Genomic DNA, 20,879 nt, shown 5'->3' with positions numbered 1-20,879 from the left:
CAGCCTTAAACCTGAAAGCCTTAGCTGGTGAAACTGACATGTCTGTTTGGATATTACAACAACAAAGAAGTTACTGCAAACAACGAACACTGTTTTCTTTTCTCGGACATCATTGCACGCGTGAAAGAACAGCAGAATATGTACTGGATTTTCTTTTACCACACTGCCAGATTCTCCTCTCCTTTTCATCAACAAAACAAAAACAATAACAAAGGCGTTTGTATTTACATGGATCTACAAAGATATTTCCAAAATACACAGCCTCAACTAGGCCTACACTGCCAAACCAACTATAGCATGTTTCCTGATAGCGATTGAATTTAGAATTACGAGTGTTTTAACTATGCATCTTTCCTACAACGGCCGAAGATGTACAGTAACACGAGTTTCCCAAAAGACCACACAGAAAGAACGGCCGCTAAGCCCCGTTGTAGGAGCATGTGTCGATACTGATAGGATCGAAGGAAAGACAGCGCTGCTCTCGGATCAGCTTTCTCCATTGAAATCTGTCCTTAACATTATAATTATATCACCATACCATGGATTACTACTATGACTGTGATATGTGGTTGTCCCACCTAGCTATCTGAAGATGAATGAACTGACTATGACTGTGATATGTGGTTGTCCCACCTAGCTATCTGAAGATGAATGAACTGACTATGACTGTGATATGTGGTTGTCCCACCTAGCTATCTGAAGATGAATGAACTGACTATGACTGTGATATGTGGTTGTCCCACCTAGCTATCTGAAGATGAATGAACTGACTATGACTGTGATATGTGGTTGTCCCACCTAGCTATCTGAAGATGGATGTACTGACTATGACTGTGATATGTGGTTGTCCCACCTAGCTATCTGTAGATGAATGTACTGACTATGACTGTGATATGTGGTTGTCCCACCTAACTATCTGAAGATGAATGTACTGACTATGACTGTGATATGTGGTTGTCCCACCTAGCTATCTGAAGATGAATGAACTGACTATGACTGTGATATGTGGTTGTCCCACCTAGCTATCTGAAGATGGATGTACTGACTATGACTGTGATATGTGGTTGTCCCACCTAACTATCTGAAGATGAATGAACTGACTATGACTGTGATATGTGGTTGTCCCACCTAGCTATCTGAAGATGAATGTACTGACTATGACTGTGATATGTGGTTGTCCCACCTAACTATCTGAAGATGAATGTACTGACTATGACTGTGATATGTGGTTGTCCCACCTAACTATCTGAAGATGAATGTACTGACTATGACTGTGATATGTGTTTGTCCCACCTAACTATCTGAAGATGAATGTACTGACTATGACTGTGATATGTGTTTGTCCCACCTAGCTATCTGAAGATGAATGAACTGACTATGACTGTGATATGTGGTTGTCCCACCTAGCTATCTGAAGATGAATGTACTGACTATGATTGTGATATGTGGTTGTCCCACCTAGCTATCTGAAGATGGATGAACTGACTATGACTGTGATATGTGGTTGTCCCACCTAGCTATCTGAAGATGAATTAACTGTAAGTCACTCTGGATAAGCTTCTGTTTAAAAAAAATACAATGTAAAATGTAATGTATTTCAATATGATTGAAATAGGCCTATTGCCTACTGTTTGTATTTTTAATTTGAAGCATATTTTTAAACGTCACTTGTTTGTGTCAATTGCAAAGACATTGGCAACTTTGTATTTGCAGTCAACTTTGTTCTGAAGTTATCGCCGATCTCAGAGAGATGGGTAAAACGTGTGATTCTATTTTTACTTGTGCACAATAAATACACATTATACTAGCAAAATAACAACAATATATACTTTTTTGAGAAATTAATGACTAAGTAGGTCTGTATGGGGAAAATATGAATGCGCCAAACAATTTGTAGTAAGTAGGCCTGAATAATGCTTGTTCTTGACGTACACCAGCGTTAGAGGGTGGCAGACTGGGTAAGGCAGCCTGGGTTAGGTTTACACAAACTACTGAAAACACTTCATTGTAATATGGAGATCAATATGTAGGTTATTCAGCTGTCTACCAGCTGTTGTACTGAAGTATTTAGGGGCCACAGAGTTCGACTGTAGAGTATAGCCTATCAGACATAGTAAATCATTATCAGTGAGTTAACATTACATCATCTTTACAATGAAACCAGACACTGTCTGTAAATTGAGATGCAGTATTGAATAGCAATACACAAAGGAAAGCAAGGCAATACATGGTCTGTAATGTTGTGACAACAGGCCATCTGCCCCCTACTACGTAGCTCACAACCACTTTACCTTTCATGGATGGCTAGTAATGACTTACATTGATTGTGTCATGCTAATACCAAATCTTAAGCCGTGCGTGCTTATACCTCTCCTGACCCCATATTTCCAGACTCCCTCTTTCTGTAGAGAACACACCCCTCCTCATCCCTTCCCCCAACCATTAAACTGCATCTGAACATCAGACTTAATTGATGAAAGGAGGGCCTGTCTTCATTTATAAGCAGGCATCCACCAAACTAATCTGGCTGTGTTGTGAAGTCTGTCCTTTCCATTAAGTGGGACACATTATCTCCTAATCAAATTAAAGTAATTTAATTGTCGCCCTCCCTTGATAGATCCGGTGAAAAAAGGAGGAGAGACCTGTTTCCTGAAGGGGGATGTGTGCAGATTGAACAGGGCCTGTGTCATTACGGTATGAATTTGTAAATAACCAAAGCGTTCACTGTCATGTCTTTGCTTTGAACCTTTCTATAGGGTGAAGTTGAGTTTGACATTTTATCCACTCTCCAAGCTCAGTGTATACCCAAAACAATTGTGGCTAAGTACCTAGCTGAGGGGGCACTAGCTATGTGACCCCATGAACAATTGACCTCTGTAACCTACTGATCACTAGTCTCATTTCTTAATCACTACTCTGAGCTGTGTGTGTGTGCTGCAAACTAAACCACCTGTGCTGGCCAGTGTGTTAGCTGGCGGCTCTGTCCCCGCTACGTGGTTTTCAGACTGCTATTACCTGAGTCATCCTGTGATTAAGAATGGAAGTCTCTGTGTGGAATGGGGCCGGTCTGTTCGCCTCTGTCCTCCCAGCCCAGCACTGCGTAGGCCCTGGGGGGTCCCCATGGTAACCAGAGTGAAGGATACCCCCGCAGACTCTGGCCCTGGCCACCGCCGCCGCTGCCCGCCATCGGGGGATCCCTGGGCGTGTGATAAATGAAGGAGCGTGGGATCGTTTGTCCCACTGATAGAGTTTTATCCCCTGCCCTTTCAGAGCAGTCAGACCATAAAGAGAGAGCCACGGCCAAGCGTGACAGGTTAACCCAACAGTAATAGAATACTCCTAATGGTCTGGTCTGGGCCAGGGGTTGGAGCCACCGGCCACAACAGCCAGACGTCCGCCCCACCTCAATCGTTATAGGTGCTCTGGGACCACGTCACCCACTTTGTGGTTGTCACAGAGAGAAGCAAGGACAAAGTGGGCACTTTGATGGCTTAATGGGCACTTTGATGGTGTCTTAGGGCGGAATGGAGGCGGGCGAGGGCAGGCAAACGGATAGAATAGAGTATACAAGACATTAAGACAAGGAAACGAGCTGTAGGGCGGTGTGGTAAGCCTAAAGCACATCCGGTACTTGGCAATTTTACCATATGCTTCAAAGGACTGCATTTTACAAGGGCCTTTGAATTTATAGGAATTCTACAGCAGCTGGCTGGCAAGTCTATTGTTTTTTATAGTGCCATTCATGTTGAATGATTTGATAGCGTAGCAATGCATATGAGAGGTATGAGAAAATAAACATGATCAAACACCAGTGAGCAGTCAGAAGAGATTTAGATTATTTTGTTGTCATGACTTTCATTTGAACATGCCTGTCTCTCTACGATTAATCCTCACAAAGAAAGACAATCCTCTGGGCTAGCCCACATGTTTATGCTGTAACAAGGTTGTTTGTGTAGATGTTTGTTAGCGTGCACCTTGGGTAGCAGTTAGCCATGTTTGAATATGGCTTTAATTAGCCCTGTGTATTCCAGCAGCAGCAGCTCAGAGCCCTCTGTCCACAGCCCCCCCCCACCACCACCACCACCGTCCGCTCTGCTGCTCTACTAATAGTGTCCTGTCCTCTCTCCTCCTCTCCTCTCCCTCCTCTCCTCCTCCCAGGAACATCAGCGCTCTGTGTGGTTAAGATAATAGCAGCCCACACTAAATGTTAATTGAGGGGAGATAAAGTGTGGAGGTTGGTAGATGAGGGAGGTGGGGATGCTGTGTGTGTGTATGTGGTGTGGGTGTGTGTGTGTGCGTGTGCGTGTGCGTGCGTGTGTGTGTGTGCGTGTGTGTGTGCGTGTGTGTGTGTCTGTGCTAATATTAAGTTGTGGTGTTCCACTACCAACTAGCCTCTTAATAAACCTCTGTCACACCAGGCGAGGTGTGATAAATCTGGAGGGATTATGATAACTGTGAGTTGTTCCTCCCTCCTTGAATCAGACAGGAAGGTGTGGCAGCAGTGGGGTCTGGTGAGGTCTGTCTCAAGGTCTGGTGAGGTCTGTCTCAAGGTCTGGTGAGGTCTGTCTCAAGGTGGGCTGGAGACTCAGGGAAGTGTTTGGCCAACTGAAATGTGTAGCGGGCAGGCAGGCAGGTGGGTAGGCGGGCAGGATGGCAGGCGCTAGGCAAGCGGGCGGACGCGTAGGCACTCAATGTGGGTAGAACACAGGGGAAGCAGAGACGGAGTAATCTGACCAAGCAGCTGAAGTGACAGAAGCTACATTAATAGAGGCATATGTCTGGAGCACAGAGAGACGGAAAGAGAGAGAAAACAGACACTGTACCAGCCTGAGAGAGAGGGAAGAGAGAGAGCAAGAGAGAAAGGGTGAGGGGTAAACAGAAAACAGCGCCAGCCTCTGTAATTGCCTCAATGCCACTGGGAATGCTCTCATTCATTTGAAGCAGGCTGTATTCTCGCTCTCTCTTTCTCTTTTTTCACAATTGAGGGGAGGGGGGATGTAGTGGGTGGGATTGAGGTGCGTGGGGTGGAGTTGGGTGGGTGATCCGTGTGCAATCCTCAGTGTGTGACGCTAACGTATGGCGATGAGTGCGATAGCTCCCCTGTGCTGAATCTCCCGTAACATCAGCGTGAGGACCAGTCCATGGCTGTGGCCTGGGTAGAGGAGAGCACAGCACAGCGCTGTGGAAAAGTGAGGGCGATAAGGAGGTAGGCGGACTGCAGCTCAGACCTGTCAGATGTGATCGCGCACCGGAGCGCTCCGCATGTGTCTGTCTCTTTTTATATTTCCCTAAGACAGCCCACCTCTTCACGCCCCCCTCTCTTCTTTTTTTCCCTCTCTCCTCCTCTGCGCTCTGTTTTTTTTCTACCTTCCTCGAGGAATTCTTTATTTCTTTATGTCTTGTGTGGCGCGTGCGTTGGATGATGTGCCCCCGCCTCCTTCCTTTTTTCTCCTCCTCTCTCTTTGCCGCTTTCACAGCCTAGTTTTCTTTTTTTCTCAATCTTGTGTGCAGGTTGTATCTGACAGAGAGAGGACCACCGCCACGCTCCAGCCCCGCTCCAACCCACTGTGAGTATTCTTATGCTAATTTTTCATCTCCATCTTTCCCAACGTCGGTTTGTCTTTTATTCTCAACCCTTCTATGTTCTCGACCGCGGCGCACTGAGAACGTGGCGGCTGCGACAGAGAGAAAGGAGGAGAGACAGGAGGAGGGAAGAGAGAGGATAAATAGTGCTGTGAGAGAAGTAGCTAGTGCTGTGTAGGGGTTTCTCTGAGGATGGTGGAATGGCTGAGGGGGAAGAGGAGGGGGCGGGTCTTGATGTGGTAGATGGTTCTGTGTGTGAATGGTTGGGATGTTGTTGACGACAGTTTGCGTGAAGCGGGTCAGCACACTGATCACCAGGGTCTCTCTTTTACCTTAACTTCTCACTTTCCATATTGACTGACCCTTCTGTTTTGATATTGAGGCTTTTCTGTTTCCTACCGTGTTCCTGTTACCACTACCGAGAGGGGTCCGCTGTTGTCATTTGAACAGTGGACATGTGTACGATAAACAGAGATTTAAGAGTAATATTTGTGTGTGTGTGTGTGTGTGTTCAAACAAGTCTGTATTCTCTATGGGCGATCATATGTGAGTGTATTTTTATTGTGTGTGTTTATTTATGGGTGAACCAGTGGAGGCTGCTGAGGAGAGGATGGCTCATAATAATGTCTGGAATGCAGCGAATGGAATGGCATCAGACACCTGGAAACCATGTGTTTGATGTATTTGATACCATTCCACTAATTCCGCTCCAGCCATTACCACGAGACCATCCTCCCCAATTAAGTTGCCACCAACATATGTGTGTGTATTTTCAGTCTGTTTGTAGCTGTGTTTATTTGTACATGCATGGCCACATGGGAGTGCATGAATATCCATGTTCATTTGCATACGTGTGTACACAGTAGTCCTACATGTGGGACTATGTATGCACATGTTTGTGTACAGTTTATGCATTCACCAAACGTGTGAAGTGTATTTGTATCACAAGTGTGTAGTAGAGATCAGTATGCTAGTGTCCATATCCACCCGCTGTCCCGTGTGTGTGTGATGCGTGCTGTGTGTATGTGGACCAGATGAAGAGTGGGTGTTCTCTGTGTGGGGCTGAGATAGACAGTACCATGCCCCATCACTATGTCAAGGCTAATGGGCACACAGGTCAGCAGGGGTGGACACAGAGTTGGCCATGTAGACCGACGTATGTCAGCACAGCAACACCTTTCTCTCAGGCCTGGATAATAATAGGCCTTAGTGTAGTTCACTACATGTGCATACAATAAGGACTAACAGAAAAACTCTGCTTTCTAATGTAAGGAAATATACTGGATATTCAGCTGACAAAATGCAGGGAAAATTCTGTTGTAGATTCAGTTGACATTTGGATATAGATTGATCTGAAGATGGCAATTAAGCAAAATCCAGAAGCTAGGCATCTGGTGGGGCAGAGGATGCTATTGGCTGGCAGAGCTTTACCATTTTAGTCCCATTTTCACATGATGAACCCCAGAATGGATTATCTCACCATGCTAAATAGTGGCTGTTGCAAATGTGATGTATGAAAGAGGTTTGTGCGTCCTTGTGTTATTTGTCCATTTCCGTGACCCGGCTGGTGCTCGGTGATGTAGTATTGGTCTGATTAATGATGATCAGGTCTAACATGTCCGTTAACATCCAGACAGACCTGCCTTTTCTGGCCCTTATGAAAAGTAATAGTCACCTCAAATCCCTAGAACGATAGCAGGCTGTCGACGAGCGCCACTTTCTAAAGTGAGTCGATAAAAATGAGAACCATTCCGCCAATTACAGAAGATTAGGTTCCCCTCCACCAATCTGAATCCTTAACCCCCTTATGTTTGTACAGCTCTGTGTGTGGAATGGAATTCAGCCACAAGATCTGAGCAGAATAGCAATAAAAAGAAGGAAAAAAGTTCTGAGTGAAACTCTGTGGTAAAAATAGCCAGACGAGTTAAAGCACATGATAATTGACACAGTAGTGTGTTGCGCTTGGCTGTAATTAAGTGAGCAACAGAGGTTGTCAGTTGTAAGGAGGATAGAACAGTCTATCCTGGTGTATTTAACACACTGGAGCATTTATCATGTCATTCTATACTTTATAGAGGGTGCTTCTGGGATAGCCTGGCTTTCTTTGCTGCATTTATCTGGGTCTTGTGCTTCATAGCTCAGGTTAGACGTTTTGTACTGGTTCTTGATCCCAATGTACACAACGGAATGTATGAAACTATTGTCTCCGGGGCCCCTCGGAAAAGCTTATCTTCTATTTTTAGTCGTCTTCTCATTGTAGCCTCGGTAGCATGCTTACGTCTGACGGTTGTGCCATAAAGTATCTGTGCTTCATCCCCGCCAAGCCGGCAGCCGGAGACAACTCTCACCCACACATTAGTGATCTATGAGCCATATAACACAGGGCTCTGCACTACCTCCTGAAATACAGGGGACCACAGCTGTGTCACCCTCTCCGTGTGATAGCACCTATATGCGGTGAGAGCTCAATATTAGCGTAATGCGCTAACCGTTTATTTCGCATCACTCACCACCACTTATCACAGAGCTAGACACCAACCGGGACATACTGAACAAAAAAATATCCTAAAGATAAAAATCACATTTCACTAGAGGGTGTTTGTGTGACAGTGATTTATGCTGTGAGCATCCTGCCACCTCATTGAGATGGGAGTGAGTTCTGGGTGGCTAAATCAATTTGTGCAAAGGCCGTCGGTGCTAGTATTGGTTTCGTGATATGATCTTTGTTGTCCATTTTTTTAGAGGTCAGTGCAGATGCAATGACAAGGGCAAAGAACCTGAGCTCTACTCTCTGTTTCTGAGCTGGCAAACCATCCCCCACCAGGGAATTGTGGGAAAAGGAAGCTTTGGTTCTAAAGAGTATATGTTTTGTTAGGGTTAAAACCGAACGTAACGTCCATTACACTGCCAATTAATTTCTTCCCAGTCAGATTTTGATGAAATGTCTGAGGTTAGACACGAGAATGGTCCTTACATTAGTCACTGTAATTACTAAGTGATTGTGACACAGATCTCCAAGGCGTGCCAAGAGTCATGTAGTAGTAGTAATAGCTAGCTAGCAGAGAGAGGGCAGAGAGAGCGGGGGTGATAATACTATAATGCTGGTAGTGGATGGAGGAATCTGACACCAGCAGGCCAGATGTTAGAGCGCTGTGGACAGGAAGAGAATATATATCCTGTAAGGTGTGTCATCATGTCACATGATCCATCCCTACTGATCCAGCCTCTTGGTCTTCTGTTCTGACATCTCACAACTAGGCCTAAATATGGAACGTAAGAAAACCGACCCACTACTTTGGAAGCTTCCCCATATGAATCACACTCAGACCAAGGTCATGAATTTGATTATACCTTGTTTTAAGATGTTATATTGAGCAATGTTAACTATTGCACAAATGACATAGGAATTGCTCATCAGTTGCCAACGGATCAACTCCATGAAATTACAAATCAGTTACTAAATCACAATCATGTATCAATATGTCAATGCAATGTTCTTCCTAGAGTATTTACAGTGTTCCTACACATCCAGTGTATTCATAACAAACGATTCTAAATGAGAGGAAGAGAAGAATGACATGAAGTAGCACTGCACCATGGTGTTCAGATGACTGTGTTGTTGTGCATGCAGAGAAGTGTAGCTAGCTATGCTTTGTGTTCAGTTTCTGAAAGGTCTTCTATGATGTATGCTATCTACTAGCTGGCTAATCAACCCCAGCTGCAAAACTTTACATTGTTGGTCATAACAGGTGGGAGGGAACAAAGGTCCCACACATGTAAATCCATCCTCTCTTATCTCCAATTGCCTTTAATTTTCCTATATTGCCTGCTGCCGAGCATCATGGGAAATACGACGCTGAGACACATTTTTAATTAAGTGCAGTTTTAGCTTCATTGAATTTATAAAAACACAATGGGAGAAAAGAGAGAGGTATTTTTCCTGTCTCATTAATCACAGTGCTACCATGTCTGATACGGCGGTACAGGGAAGAGAACCAGGCTGCAACTGTGGAGTGGAATATTTCAACATCTCAGCACTGATGTGTGCTAAGCGGAGTGTTTGTCTGCAGGGGAGACTTTGAAATTTCATCCACTCCAGACCTTTTAACTCGGCAGAGGGAATGTGTGTCTCGCTCTAGTTGGCCAATGGCTTTTACGGGGGCTCGGTGCCCCCCCCCCCACCACTCCACTCCCCCTTCTCCATCACCCCCCTCCTCACCACCATTCCACCATTGCTCTGTGTCAGATAGTTTAATGTGAAATTGCTTTTCTTTCAAATTTCCCCCTGGAAACGCAGGTCACTGCAAAATGTTACATCTCATAATGGCATGTTATTGTTGTTCTTTCATATGAGTCCTTGCCTTAGAAGTGGATGATTCCAGTGGCATGCTAAGGTTACAGGCAGCTGTTTCTCCCCGCCCCGTTCCTGCCCGTCTCTGATTCCATGCAAAGCTTTCAGTCGTGCCCATGGTAACCCTGCTGAAAAATGTATCAACACCACTCTATGATTACTCTATACATTAGCGGGGCTTAAATTTAATTTGTTGGCAGGGCCCGGCGGTAAAGCTATGGGCCTGGCCTATCAGAGGCACTTTGTAAAGGCCCTGGAAGAGCCTCCTGGGGTGATCCTATCAGTCAGACACACTGACTGTCAGCAGACACGCTCCGTTAGTCAGCAGCACTGTGGCCCTCCCAAGCCCAGATGCTGGCGCTCAGCGCTCCACTGGGGCAGGGCTGTGGGCATCATGGCTCCCCACCTGCCAATCAAACACCCAGCCAGGACCACGACCTCTGGCCCCCTGTTGAAATGGATGCTCTTCAACAGGTGATCCAACAGACAAGACTATATACCCATAGCAAGGCCACAGCACCAGTAGATACATATAGTACTGTAATGCTAGCACAGTACACTTATTATGTTAGCAAATTCACCTGAATCTAAAGCTACTGCTGATATCTCTTAGGTGGCTATAACATGACCACATACATACTTCACATACTGTGAAGGAGAAGGTATGTCTAACTGTAAAGGGTTTCACTGAAAATGTCTAATGTGTTGAGACCAAAAGCCTTTTCTCCCCAGCAGTCAAGGAGAAAGGGTTGTTGCTAGTTGGTGTATATATGCATTTCTCTTGCCTTTTGAAATGTGTAGCTAGTATTTTTAGCTTTGCATTTTCATCTCCCTGAATGGCTGGCAAAATGGCTTGAGCTCAGGCCTGTCTAGGCTGCTTTTATCAGAGCTCACAGTACAGGCAGAAAAAATGTATGTTTTTAGAGGTTTTCCCAGGGAGAAATGTTTCAACTGGTTACAGAAAAATAACAAGAAGCACTTACACTGCTGTGCGGCTCTAATTGGGATCCATTTTCATTTCAAACGTTTTTAAATATCTGGAATGGAACACGCACTGTAAAGTGCTTTACAAATCTTCCCAGATACATTACTTTGACCTCAGATTGGTTCAAGGCATATGTGTTCATAATGTGTACCTTGGAACATAATAGCCCAGCTCCACCATTCAACACAGAACCATGTAGTGGCCCTTACTCACAATATAACGTGAGACGGGAGTCAAAGGTTGACAATGACTTTCAGTTCTACCCGACTTCAATGAATAGGGAAGAAGGGACATGCATGTATCTGTGGAGAAATGCAATTTTCGATTTCATATTTCATGTTTGATAATCTCCGTGTCAAACCAGACTAACCAGATTACTCACCTGTTACCTTACACTCGTAGGAAAAAAATTGCTATCTAGAACCTAAAATGGTTATTTCGCTGTCCTCGGTAGGAGAACCCTTTAAATAACCCTTTTTGGTTCCAGGTAGGAAGAATCCTTTTGGATCAAAGTAGAACAATTTTGGGTCCATGTAGAACCCTTACCACAGAGGGTTCTACATGGAATTTAAAAGGGTTCTACCTGGAACCAAAAAGGGTTATCCTATGGGGACAGCCGAAGAACCCTTTTGGCACCCTTTTTTCTAAGAGTGTAAACTGAACCATTCATTAATTCATTCATTTGATCAATTAATGGCACCTAGAGGACGCAATGGGGACACATCCGTCCCCCAGTGACACGTGAAATATAGACTGATAATGCCTCTGCTACTTCCTTAACACTGCTCTCCACCACCTCTCTGTCTGACAGGCTGGCCTACCGCATGTATTATAATGAGACGATCTCCGCTCCGTCAATTAGGTGTACCTTAAGATGCTGTCTGAACTTCTGTGAGGAAAAAAGCCCCAGATTAAGAATTTGCCCTAGACTCAGGGGAACCGATGAGCCCTTTGTGTGCAAATAACATTTGCTGGAACGTCAGCTCTTTCCGCCGTCCGATTCAGAGCCATCCCAGTGTTTCTTCCTCTTCTTCTGATGGCTGGGTGTGTGTTAGATCTGTCCCTGAGGCGGTGTTACAGAGAGGAGCATCTCAGCATAAATACCAGCTATCTCCACCACCACCATCTACCTCCACCACCTACCTCCACCACCTCCTACCTCCACCACCACCACCTACCTCCACCACCACCATCTACCTCCACCATCTACCTCCACCACCTACCTCCACCATCTACCTCCACCACCACCACCACCTACCTCCACCACCACCACCTACCTCCACCACCACCTCCACCACCTCCACCACCACCATCTACCTCCACCACCTACCTCCACCACCACCTACCTACACCTCCACCACCACCATCTACCTCCACCACCACCATCTACCTCCACCACCACCACCTACCTCCACCTCCACCTCCACCACCACCATCTACCTCCACCACCTCCACCACCACCACCTACCTCTACCACCACCATCTACCTCCACCACCACCATCTACCTCCACCATCTACCACCACCTCCACCACCACCACCTACCTCCACCACCACCACCACCTACCACCACCACCTACCTCCACCACCTCCACCACCTACCTCCACCACCACCACCACCACCTACCTCCACCACCTCCACCACCACCACCTACCTCCACCACCACCATCTACCTCCACCACCTCCACCACCACCACCACCTACCTCCACCACCACCATCTACCTCCACCACCCCCTACCTCCACCACCACCACCACCTATCTCCACCACCTCCACCACCATCACCCCCTACCTCCACCACCACCACCTACCTCCACCACCTCCACCACCACCACCTACCTCCACCTACCTCCACCTACCTCCACCACCTACCTCCACCATCTACCTCCACCACCTACCTCCACCACCTACCTCCACCACCTCCTACCTCCACCACCACCACCTACCTCCACCACCACCTCCACCACCTACCTCCACCTCCACCACCACCATCTACCTCCACCACCACCTACCTCTACCACCACCATCTACCTCCACCACCACCATCTACCTCCACCACCACCACATGCCACCACCTCCACCACCTACCTCCACCACCACCACCACCACCACCACCTACCTCCACCACCACCACCACCACCACCACCACCTACCTCCACCACCTACCACCACCACCACCACCTACCTCCACCTCCACCACCACCATCTACCTCCACCACCACCACCACCACCATCTATCTCCACCACCACCACCACCACCACCTACCTCCACCACCACCATCTACCTCCACCACCTCCACCACCACCACCTACCTCCACCACCTCCACCACCACCAACCACCACCTACCTCCACCACCACCACCACCACCTACCTCCACCACCTACCTCCACCACCTACCTCCACCATCACCACCTACCTCCACCACCACCACCACCACCTACCTCCACCACCACCTACCTCCACCACCACCACCACCACCTACCTCCACCACCACCACCACCTACCTCCACCACCACCACCACCTACCTCCACCACCACCACCACCTACCTCCACCACCACCACCTACCTCCACCACCACCTCCACCACCTACCTCCACCAGCCTCTTAGAGGGAGATGAGGAGAAGCTCTGTCATTGTCTCTCCCTCTCAGTGGTTCACTGTGAATTATTGAATTACTTTGCTTGAGACTTGAGCAATTAAACCACGCGCTGCATATCTGTTAATTATATCTGACCTCACGTTCCCGCTGTTCTATTAATTGTTCACCGAGATGACATTCTTAGATAACTGTCAGTGTCATATTCACATTGTACAGTACAATATAATAGGAAGATGGAATAGGGAGATTTAATATTGCAGGTTGGTTCTGCGTAGCTGGGTAGCGGTTAGCGTTGCCTTCTTGCCGTCGTCCATATTCCAGGTGTGTCCATAATGGTACTGATGCCCCCTGGTTCATCCTCTTAACCCGAGCCCTGCCATGGTTGCCATTCGTTACCCATGTGCCCCGGAGCCCATGTGCACAGGAATGTTTTGTTAATTATAACTGATGTTCAGAGACCTCCAAACTCTGATCCCCCATCCATGTTGTGCGCTGCATGCAGATGTTGCCAATGAATTTCAATCAGCCTGCCCCCTCTAACAACTGCATGCTTAAAACTCCTGGAGTACATGTCTCTAAAACATACTCAGTGTTTCTAGCCCGTCTACATCCGTTGAGTGTTTGCAGCTTAATTGCATCCATTCCCTAAAAGTGCTGTTTGAAATTGCTGCTGCGTTGTTTTTTTGCTATTTTTTTGTCTCCTTTTGCTACCCGTCATTCATTTTGGTAAGCAACCCCTTCATTCATTGGTATTCAGCTTGAGGTGGCGTGAGCGGCAATCTGTTTAAGAGCGTGGAGGGGGGATGGCACCTTTCGGTTAAGGCTGCCTGGCCATCCTGGAGCGCTGGGTGCGTATGCTCGGACAGCTGGCCTTAGAGTTAGTGAGTGTCGCTGTGGAGGAACCCGGAGCTCAGTAACATGCCCTCCGGCCCTGCCTGCCTGCCTCCCTCCCTGCCTGCCTGTTTTCGTCCCTCCCTGCCTGTCTGCCTGCATCGCTGCCCGGCTTGAGGGGAAGGGAGGGGTGTAAGGCTGGAGCTGCAGCCACAATCCATTACTTTTACCTAAGCAAGGGGAGAAAAAAGAGGGAGAGAGAGATTGAGTTAAGGGCTAGGGCACCTCTGAGTCCTGTCTACTGCATGCTAATTTAGCTAGCCGCTACGAGAGGGATCAAAATCCTCTGGCTGAGAAGTGGCCTCTCAACCCATCAGGCCTGGATATCCCCTACCCCTTTGCATTACTATAGATCAGCTACAGTGTGTTCTCTACAGCTAGCTGACTAAAGTCAACCTCTATGATATGTAGAGAGATTTCTGCTCCGTGAAAAATGGAGCGAGATAAATGTTGTATACACTGATCTTATTATCCGTGACCATACTAATGATAACTCAAAAATGCAGAGCTACTTTCACAAAATGCTCTCTGGTTTGGTTAATTGGTCTCAGTGATGGTATTTACGCTGGGGAATGGCTGGTTTATTTTAAACATGTTATTTCTTCATTAAACTTGTTTGACTTTTATTTGTGAGACCCAGGCACTGTAGTAGTTGCATAGTGCTGAAATGTAGTTGAATTATAATGGTTGAATTACGCTGTCCACTGTTACCGTCCACTGAATTGTCACATCTCCTGCCTTTCTTCAGTGGTCATTGTTCTGATTCCATCTCCCATGCAGGCTAGACAGACAACCCGATGAGCGTTTGTGCCCGAGCAATGAGACCGGGGTGATTGTGAGCCACTGCTGAAAGCTATCACTATCCGAGTGGAAAATACACATGACAACTGGTTTACAGGTTCCAAATGAGAACCCACCATGAACGGGGGAAAGCCACCCTGGATTGGTGCACACCGACATTGATACATTTCACCAATGGCTCTGTGCTGAGATGTGTCTAATCTTTGCTGTGCCTCTCGGTGAGGTAGGACCCCAACACTCTCTCATTATTTGACAACAAAACATTCACAGTGTGTATTCAGCCGGGTTCAGCCAGCCACAATACACTCCCCGCATACACAAGTCCCCTGTGTGGGATCATAAAGTGGCTCTATAGCCCAGTATTAAAGGGGCCGGCAGTTAAAATGCAGCCACATCCACTCCCCCACTTTAACCAGAGAGTGGTTGAATAGAGAACTAAATAAAACAGCCTGTCAATAGCCTTTAATTTTGAATAGAGAACAAATACAATTCAATAGCCTGGTAATGGCCTTCATTTTCCTCCAGACTCTTGATATTGATTTGATGGCTTAATTTGACTTTGGCAGGTGGGATGCGATTGGCACTGTATACAGCTGCATGCAATTTACCCCAAACAACACAATAAACAACAAATATGCAGTCGTTCGACAACACAATGGTTTTCCATGGCACTGCATCCTGGGCCATCTGAATGTGTTGGACCACATGGGGATCTGTTGGCAGGTCCAGGCTCCACGTTTACACCCAAAATGTTATTTTGATTTCACCGACACTAAGATCATGTTTCATAACACACAGTCAGTCATAAATTAGCCCATCTGTCTGTTTGAGCGCCTCAGTATTCATCAAATCTGTCTCTGTGTCTCTGTGTGCTGGGTCTCTCTCTGTTCTCTCTATCTTCTCCCTTCTCTCTCTCTTTCTCCCTCTGTCTGCTTGACCACAGTGACTCGTTCTCGCTCCACACGGATTTACTGATGGCTGTCAGCTCAATGAGCTAGTTCTCCTGAGATTGCATTTGAGCCAGATTCCTGATCCTTCCTCTTCCTCCTCTTCCTCATTCTTTTTTTGCTCTTTCTCTCTCCCTCTTACAGACAGACACACGTGCACGCACACACACGCGCGCACACACACACACACACACACACACACACACACACACACACACACACACACACACACACACACACACACACACACACACACACACACACACACACACACACACACACACACACACACACACAGAACATTATCCAGTTTGGCTGTATTTCACAGCACGATATTCAAAATGAATCATTGGGAACTGTGTGAAAGTGAGTGGATGGTCGATGTGTCACTTACTCCCATCAGCTTATTCATATAGACGACTATACAATGAGTGCAGTCTGCAGCTGATTCCAGTCACATCAGCAACCCTAATGGAACCAGTCCCATTGGCTGACTACTGCATATTATGGGAAATCAATCTTCCTTTTTTATACAGCTTGGTCTATTATGCCAACACGAGTCTTGAAAAGATGGCTTGTCTTATTTAACATGATATTTGATAGATATTTTTACCCTTCGTGATCTAGTGAAACCATACACAAATTATATATATATTTTTTTTCTACATTGAATTACATTTTGCAAAATTGTTTGATTGTTTTATCAAGGTATTTATTGACATAGTATAAATTTATACTGAAAAATAAAGTGCTACCAACATTTGTGTTAAGTAAGAATGAAATTCTGTGTAATTATTTTTCCAATGGCTGCCATATTCATGAGTGTATTTCTCCAGACATTCCATATAGAACAGGCTGTTAGGTACTGTACGTCTCACAGTACAGGAATACAGACTTGTTAAGCTCTCTCTCATCTGGTAGGTGTGCCGCCACCCGTCCTCTGTCTCTTTCTTGTCATCAAAGGGGAGGGTAGAAGTCTTTACACAAGAAGACTCCTAGTGATTGTGACTCTTAAGTCTTACCTAGGTGAACAGTTTTGATCAGTGTCTGAATATTTATAATATAATTTTAATGGGAGATGGGTTTGAGGGAGTTAAATTCTCAGTAGAGAATCAAAGCCTGTCTGGCTCATGTCATGCTAATGATCTTTTTCTTCTCTGTCGCTGTCAAAACAGAAGCACTTCTTTCATTGTTTTTAATGTTATTTTCTCTTCCCTCCCTCCTTCCCTCACAAGTATTTCATAAACGAGTGCGGGGAACGATGATGCCTAGATAGAAATCCTGTGTCATTTACATGACTGATTACAGTGCAATTTCACACTTATTTGCATGGCTATACTGAACATCCTCGCAGAACTAATGGATTGTTGGAGGGAGCTGCTGCCGTGCAAGGCTAGCTAACACTGGCCATGCAAATGAGCAGAGAGACACTGATGGTGTGCTTTATTAAGCTCAGGAGTATCTGCTCAATAAGACACACTCAGAGCTGCTGCCTGCACGCCCCTCTCTCTCCCCTCTCTCTCCCCTCTCTCTCTCCCCTCTCTCTCCCCACTCTCTCCCCTCTCTCTCCCCTCTCTCTCCCCACTCTCTCTCCCCTCTCTCTCCCGTCTCTCTCCCCCCGTCTCCCCTCTCTCTCTCCCCTCTCTCTCTCCCCTCTCTCTCTCTCCCCTCTCTCTCTCTCTCTCCCCTCTCTCTCTCTCCCCTCTCTCACCCCATCTCTCCCCTCTCTCTCTCCCCTCTCTCTCTCTCCCCTCTCTCCCCTCTCTCTCTCCCCTCTCTCTCCCCTCTCTCTCTCTCTGCTGCTGGCTTGAAATATAATATTTGCATACAAGGTTGAGGCAGCGCTATCATTTCCTGTGTGCAGTGATGGGCTATTTTAATGTCCTCATTTCAAATCGGTTAGGTTTTGGTGAAAGATAGAGAGAAATGTTTGTGTTTTGTGGAGTGGAGTGGGTAGAGAGAGTGTGTTCCTGTTCTGCACCGTTGGTATGCCGCTTTAATGAGGGTTGTGTTGACGTCATGGGTTCCTATGCCTGCTGAACATTGTGTTATAATGTAGTCAGCTGTACCGAGCAATACAGACCAAAATATCTTCATTACTGCTTAATTGGAAATTGTAACAAGTTCTAAAAGGGTAACAGGGTTTGCTCATTTCTGCCTGGGATGTTGTTTATAGCCTGATCTGAGGATTTCACTAGGGTCTTTATGAGAGGCTGCAGGAGATATCTGCTACTTTTTCATTAGGCCTGTAATGTTTATAAGATTGCTTCATAGGGAATGTTGATGCGGTGGGATTGCTAGTTTATGTTGTGCAGTGTGATGGGTGACTGTGGCCATTATCAAATGAATGCCCTGCAAACCCAAAGCTGCTTCAATAAAAAAATTTGGCGATCATTATTTGCAATATTATGACATTAATAATTTCTCCTCATACTTTTATGTATGTACATAAAATGATTGTAAAATAAAAGTTTTATCGGAATCTACAACTCTCGCCACATATCTCGTTAATAATCTATAAAACAATTGAGAACTTTTCCAATCTCATCTCCCATGTTCTTCCTTAGAACAACTAGCAATTCATTTCCACTTGTAATTGTTTCTTCCAGTTCAAAAGAATGATGGCCAAGTCCATGCAGATGTTGTCTGGGTTTAGTCCATTTGTTTTCATGGACCATTTATAAGGTAGCTTCCCAGGGTCAGTCGTTGCTCTCACTGCTGTTTAACGAGATACGTTGCTTCTCTGTTTTCATCATCCTTTGTTTCTTCCCAGGCTTTCATCATAAGCAGCGTGCTAATGCACTGCGTGGCTTTAAGGAACCAGGCTGAAATATGTTAGTGCTCACCCCCAAATTATTTTCTACAAATGGATTTGGGACTATTTGCACAGTGGCAGTGTAGTGGCAACATTAGCAGAATACATGAAACTCTGACTTGAATACAGCGGAGCGAGAAAACGGTGTGAACTGAGAATGGCTGTCTGATAAACAGCACTACACCATGCTTGATAAACAGCACTACACCATGCTTGCTCCCAGCTCTACACAGGGAATTACTGGGAGTCATGGGGGAGCTTGATGCAGTCTTAAAATAAATATATATCTGATAACCATTGAGAGAAAGGTTGACATTAGGCTGACTTTGTCTACTGTCGTCTCTTTCTCTTACACTAAGCCTCTAGTGCCTGGCCCTCCACATTGTGACACATTTCTTATGTCCCTCCTGTTTGCCTCTCTCTCTCTCTCTCTCTCTCTCTCTCTCTCTCTCTCTCTCTCTCTCTCTCTCTCTCGGCCTTGCTGGTGATCAGATTTAGTGCTGTATTCTCTCTCTGTCTCCTAGAGATGAGTGACAGATGGTAGCCATTAGTGTATATTCCATGCATCTGTTGCAAGGCGCTAATTTATCTCATTAGAAGGACGTGTGGAGGGGGAGGAGGAGTGTGTAGGACCAGGACACTGTTTCATTATGTGTGTAAAACAGAGGGAACGGATAGAGCTGCCTGGCTAAGAGAGAGACAAATAGAAAGAGAGAGAGAAAGTAGAGAGACACAGGCACGTGTGTCTGCGTGCACATATCTGTGTGTGTTTGTGGGCGAGTGATACCTGCGTCTGTATGTGGGTGTTTGTGTGATGCCTGCCAGTGTGTGTGTGTGTGTTAGAGAGAGTGGGCGGCAGTGAGCACCAGATTGGACCCACTGTGCTTCTTGTACCCGGGGTCATGATGTATAATCACTTGCCTTCAAACCATTACCCACACACACACACACACACACACACACACACACACACACACACACACACACACACACACACACACACACACACACACACACACACACACACACACACACACACACACACACACACACACACACACACACACAGAGACCCAGACCAGGTGGGTGCCGTGCCTCAGCTCTCAATGGGTCAAATTGCAGAGCAGGTGGGCACACTCACATATATACACACACCCCACTAACACATAGAAGTAAACACACACTCACATACTCAATCAAAGGCATGTACACACGCTTCACGCACAAGTTGGCACACTAGCACAATTGTATTGAATATGGATGTTACTGTGCAGACCATTGTGCAGAGTGCCAGGATTCCTGGTCATATTGTTTGCCCTTTACACTCGTACCAACATACAGGTTGAAAATGGAAGGTTTGCGATGCAGTTACTGCACAGTAACATGCTATACATGACGTCAGAGTTCTGGCTCTGTGCTTCACAGTGCTGTATGGGTTTTGACTGACAGCCGTTCTGAACTTGAGCACCACGCGTGACAGAAGTTGCCTCAATCACTCCCAGTAATTGGGCAACTTTTGCAAAAATGTTGTCTGAATTTCATACACTACACATTTCCATATCATACAACTCATGTAATATACAGTGTCAGTGTTTATGATCACTATGTTTGATGTACAGTTACCAGATGACATGGCATCATACAACGCATGTAATATACAGTGTCAGTGTTTATGATCACTATGTCTGATGTACAGTTACCAGATGACATGGCATCATACAACTCATGTAATATACAGTGTCAGTGTTTATGATCACTATGTTTGATGTACAGTTACTAGATGACATGGCATCATACAACTCATGTAATATACAGTGTCAGTGTTTATGATCACTATGTCTGATGTACAGTTACTAGATGACATGGCATCATACAACTCATGTAATATACAGTGTCAGTGTTTA

The 20,879-nt window shown here is 45.9% G+C and overlaps 1 long non-coding RNA gene across 1 annotated transcript in view; it reads left to right on the top strand.

The window, feature by feature from the left end:
* LOC120034593 overlaps positions 1-20,879 on the top strand; it is a 252,013-nt gene that overhangs the window by 130,893 nt on the left and 100,241 nt on the right. The window contains exon 4 of the long non-coding RNA XR_005474048.1: positions 5,512-5,567. This is a non-coding gene — a long non-coding RNA (uncharacterized LOC120034593). The remainder of the gene's footprint in view (positions 1-5,511; positions 5,568-20,879) is intronic.

This window comes from Salvelinus namaycush, chromosome 41 (genome assembly GCF_016432855.1).
Source record: "Salvelinus namaycush isolate Seneca chromosome 41, SaNama_1.0, whole genome shotgun sequence".
Lineage (NCBI taxonomy): Eukaryota > Metazoa > Chordata > Actinopteri > Salmoniformes > Salmonidae > Salvelinus > Salvelinus namaycush.
This window is presented reverse-complemented; position numbering and strand designations above follow the sequence as displayed.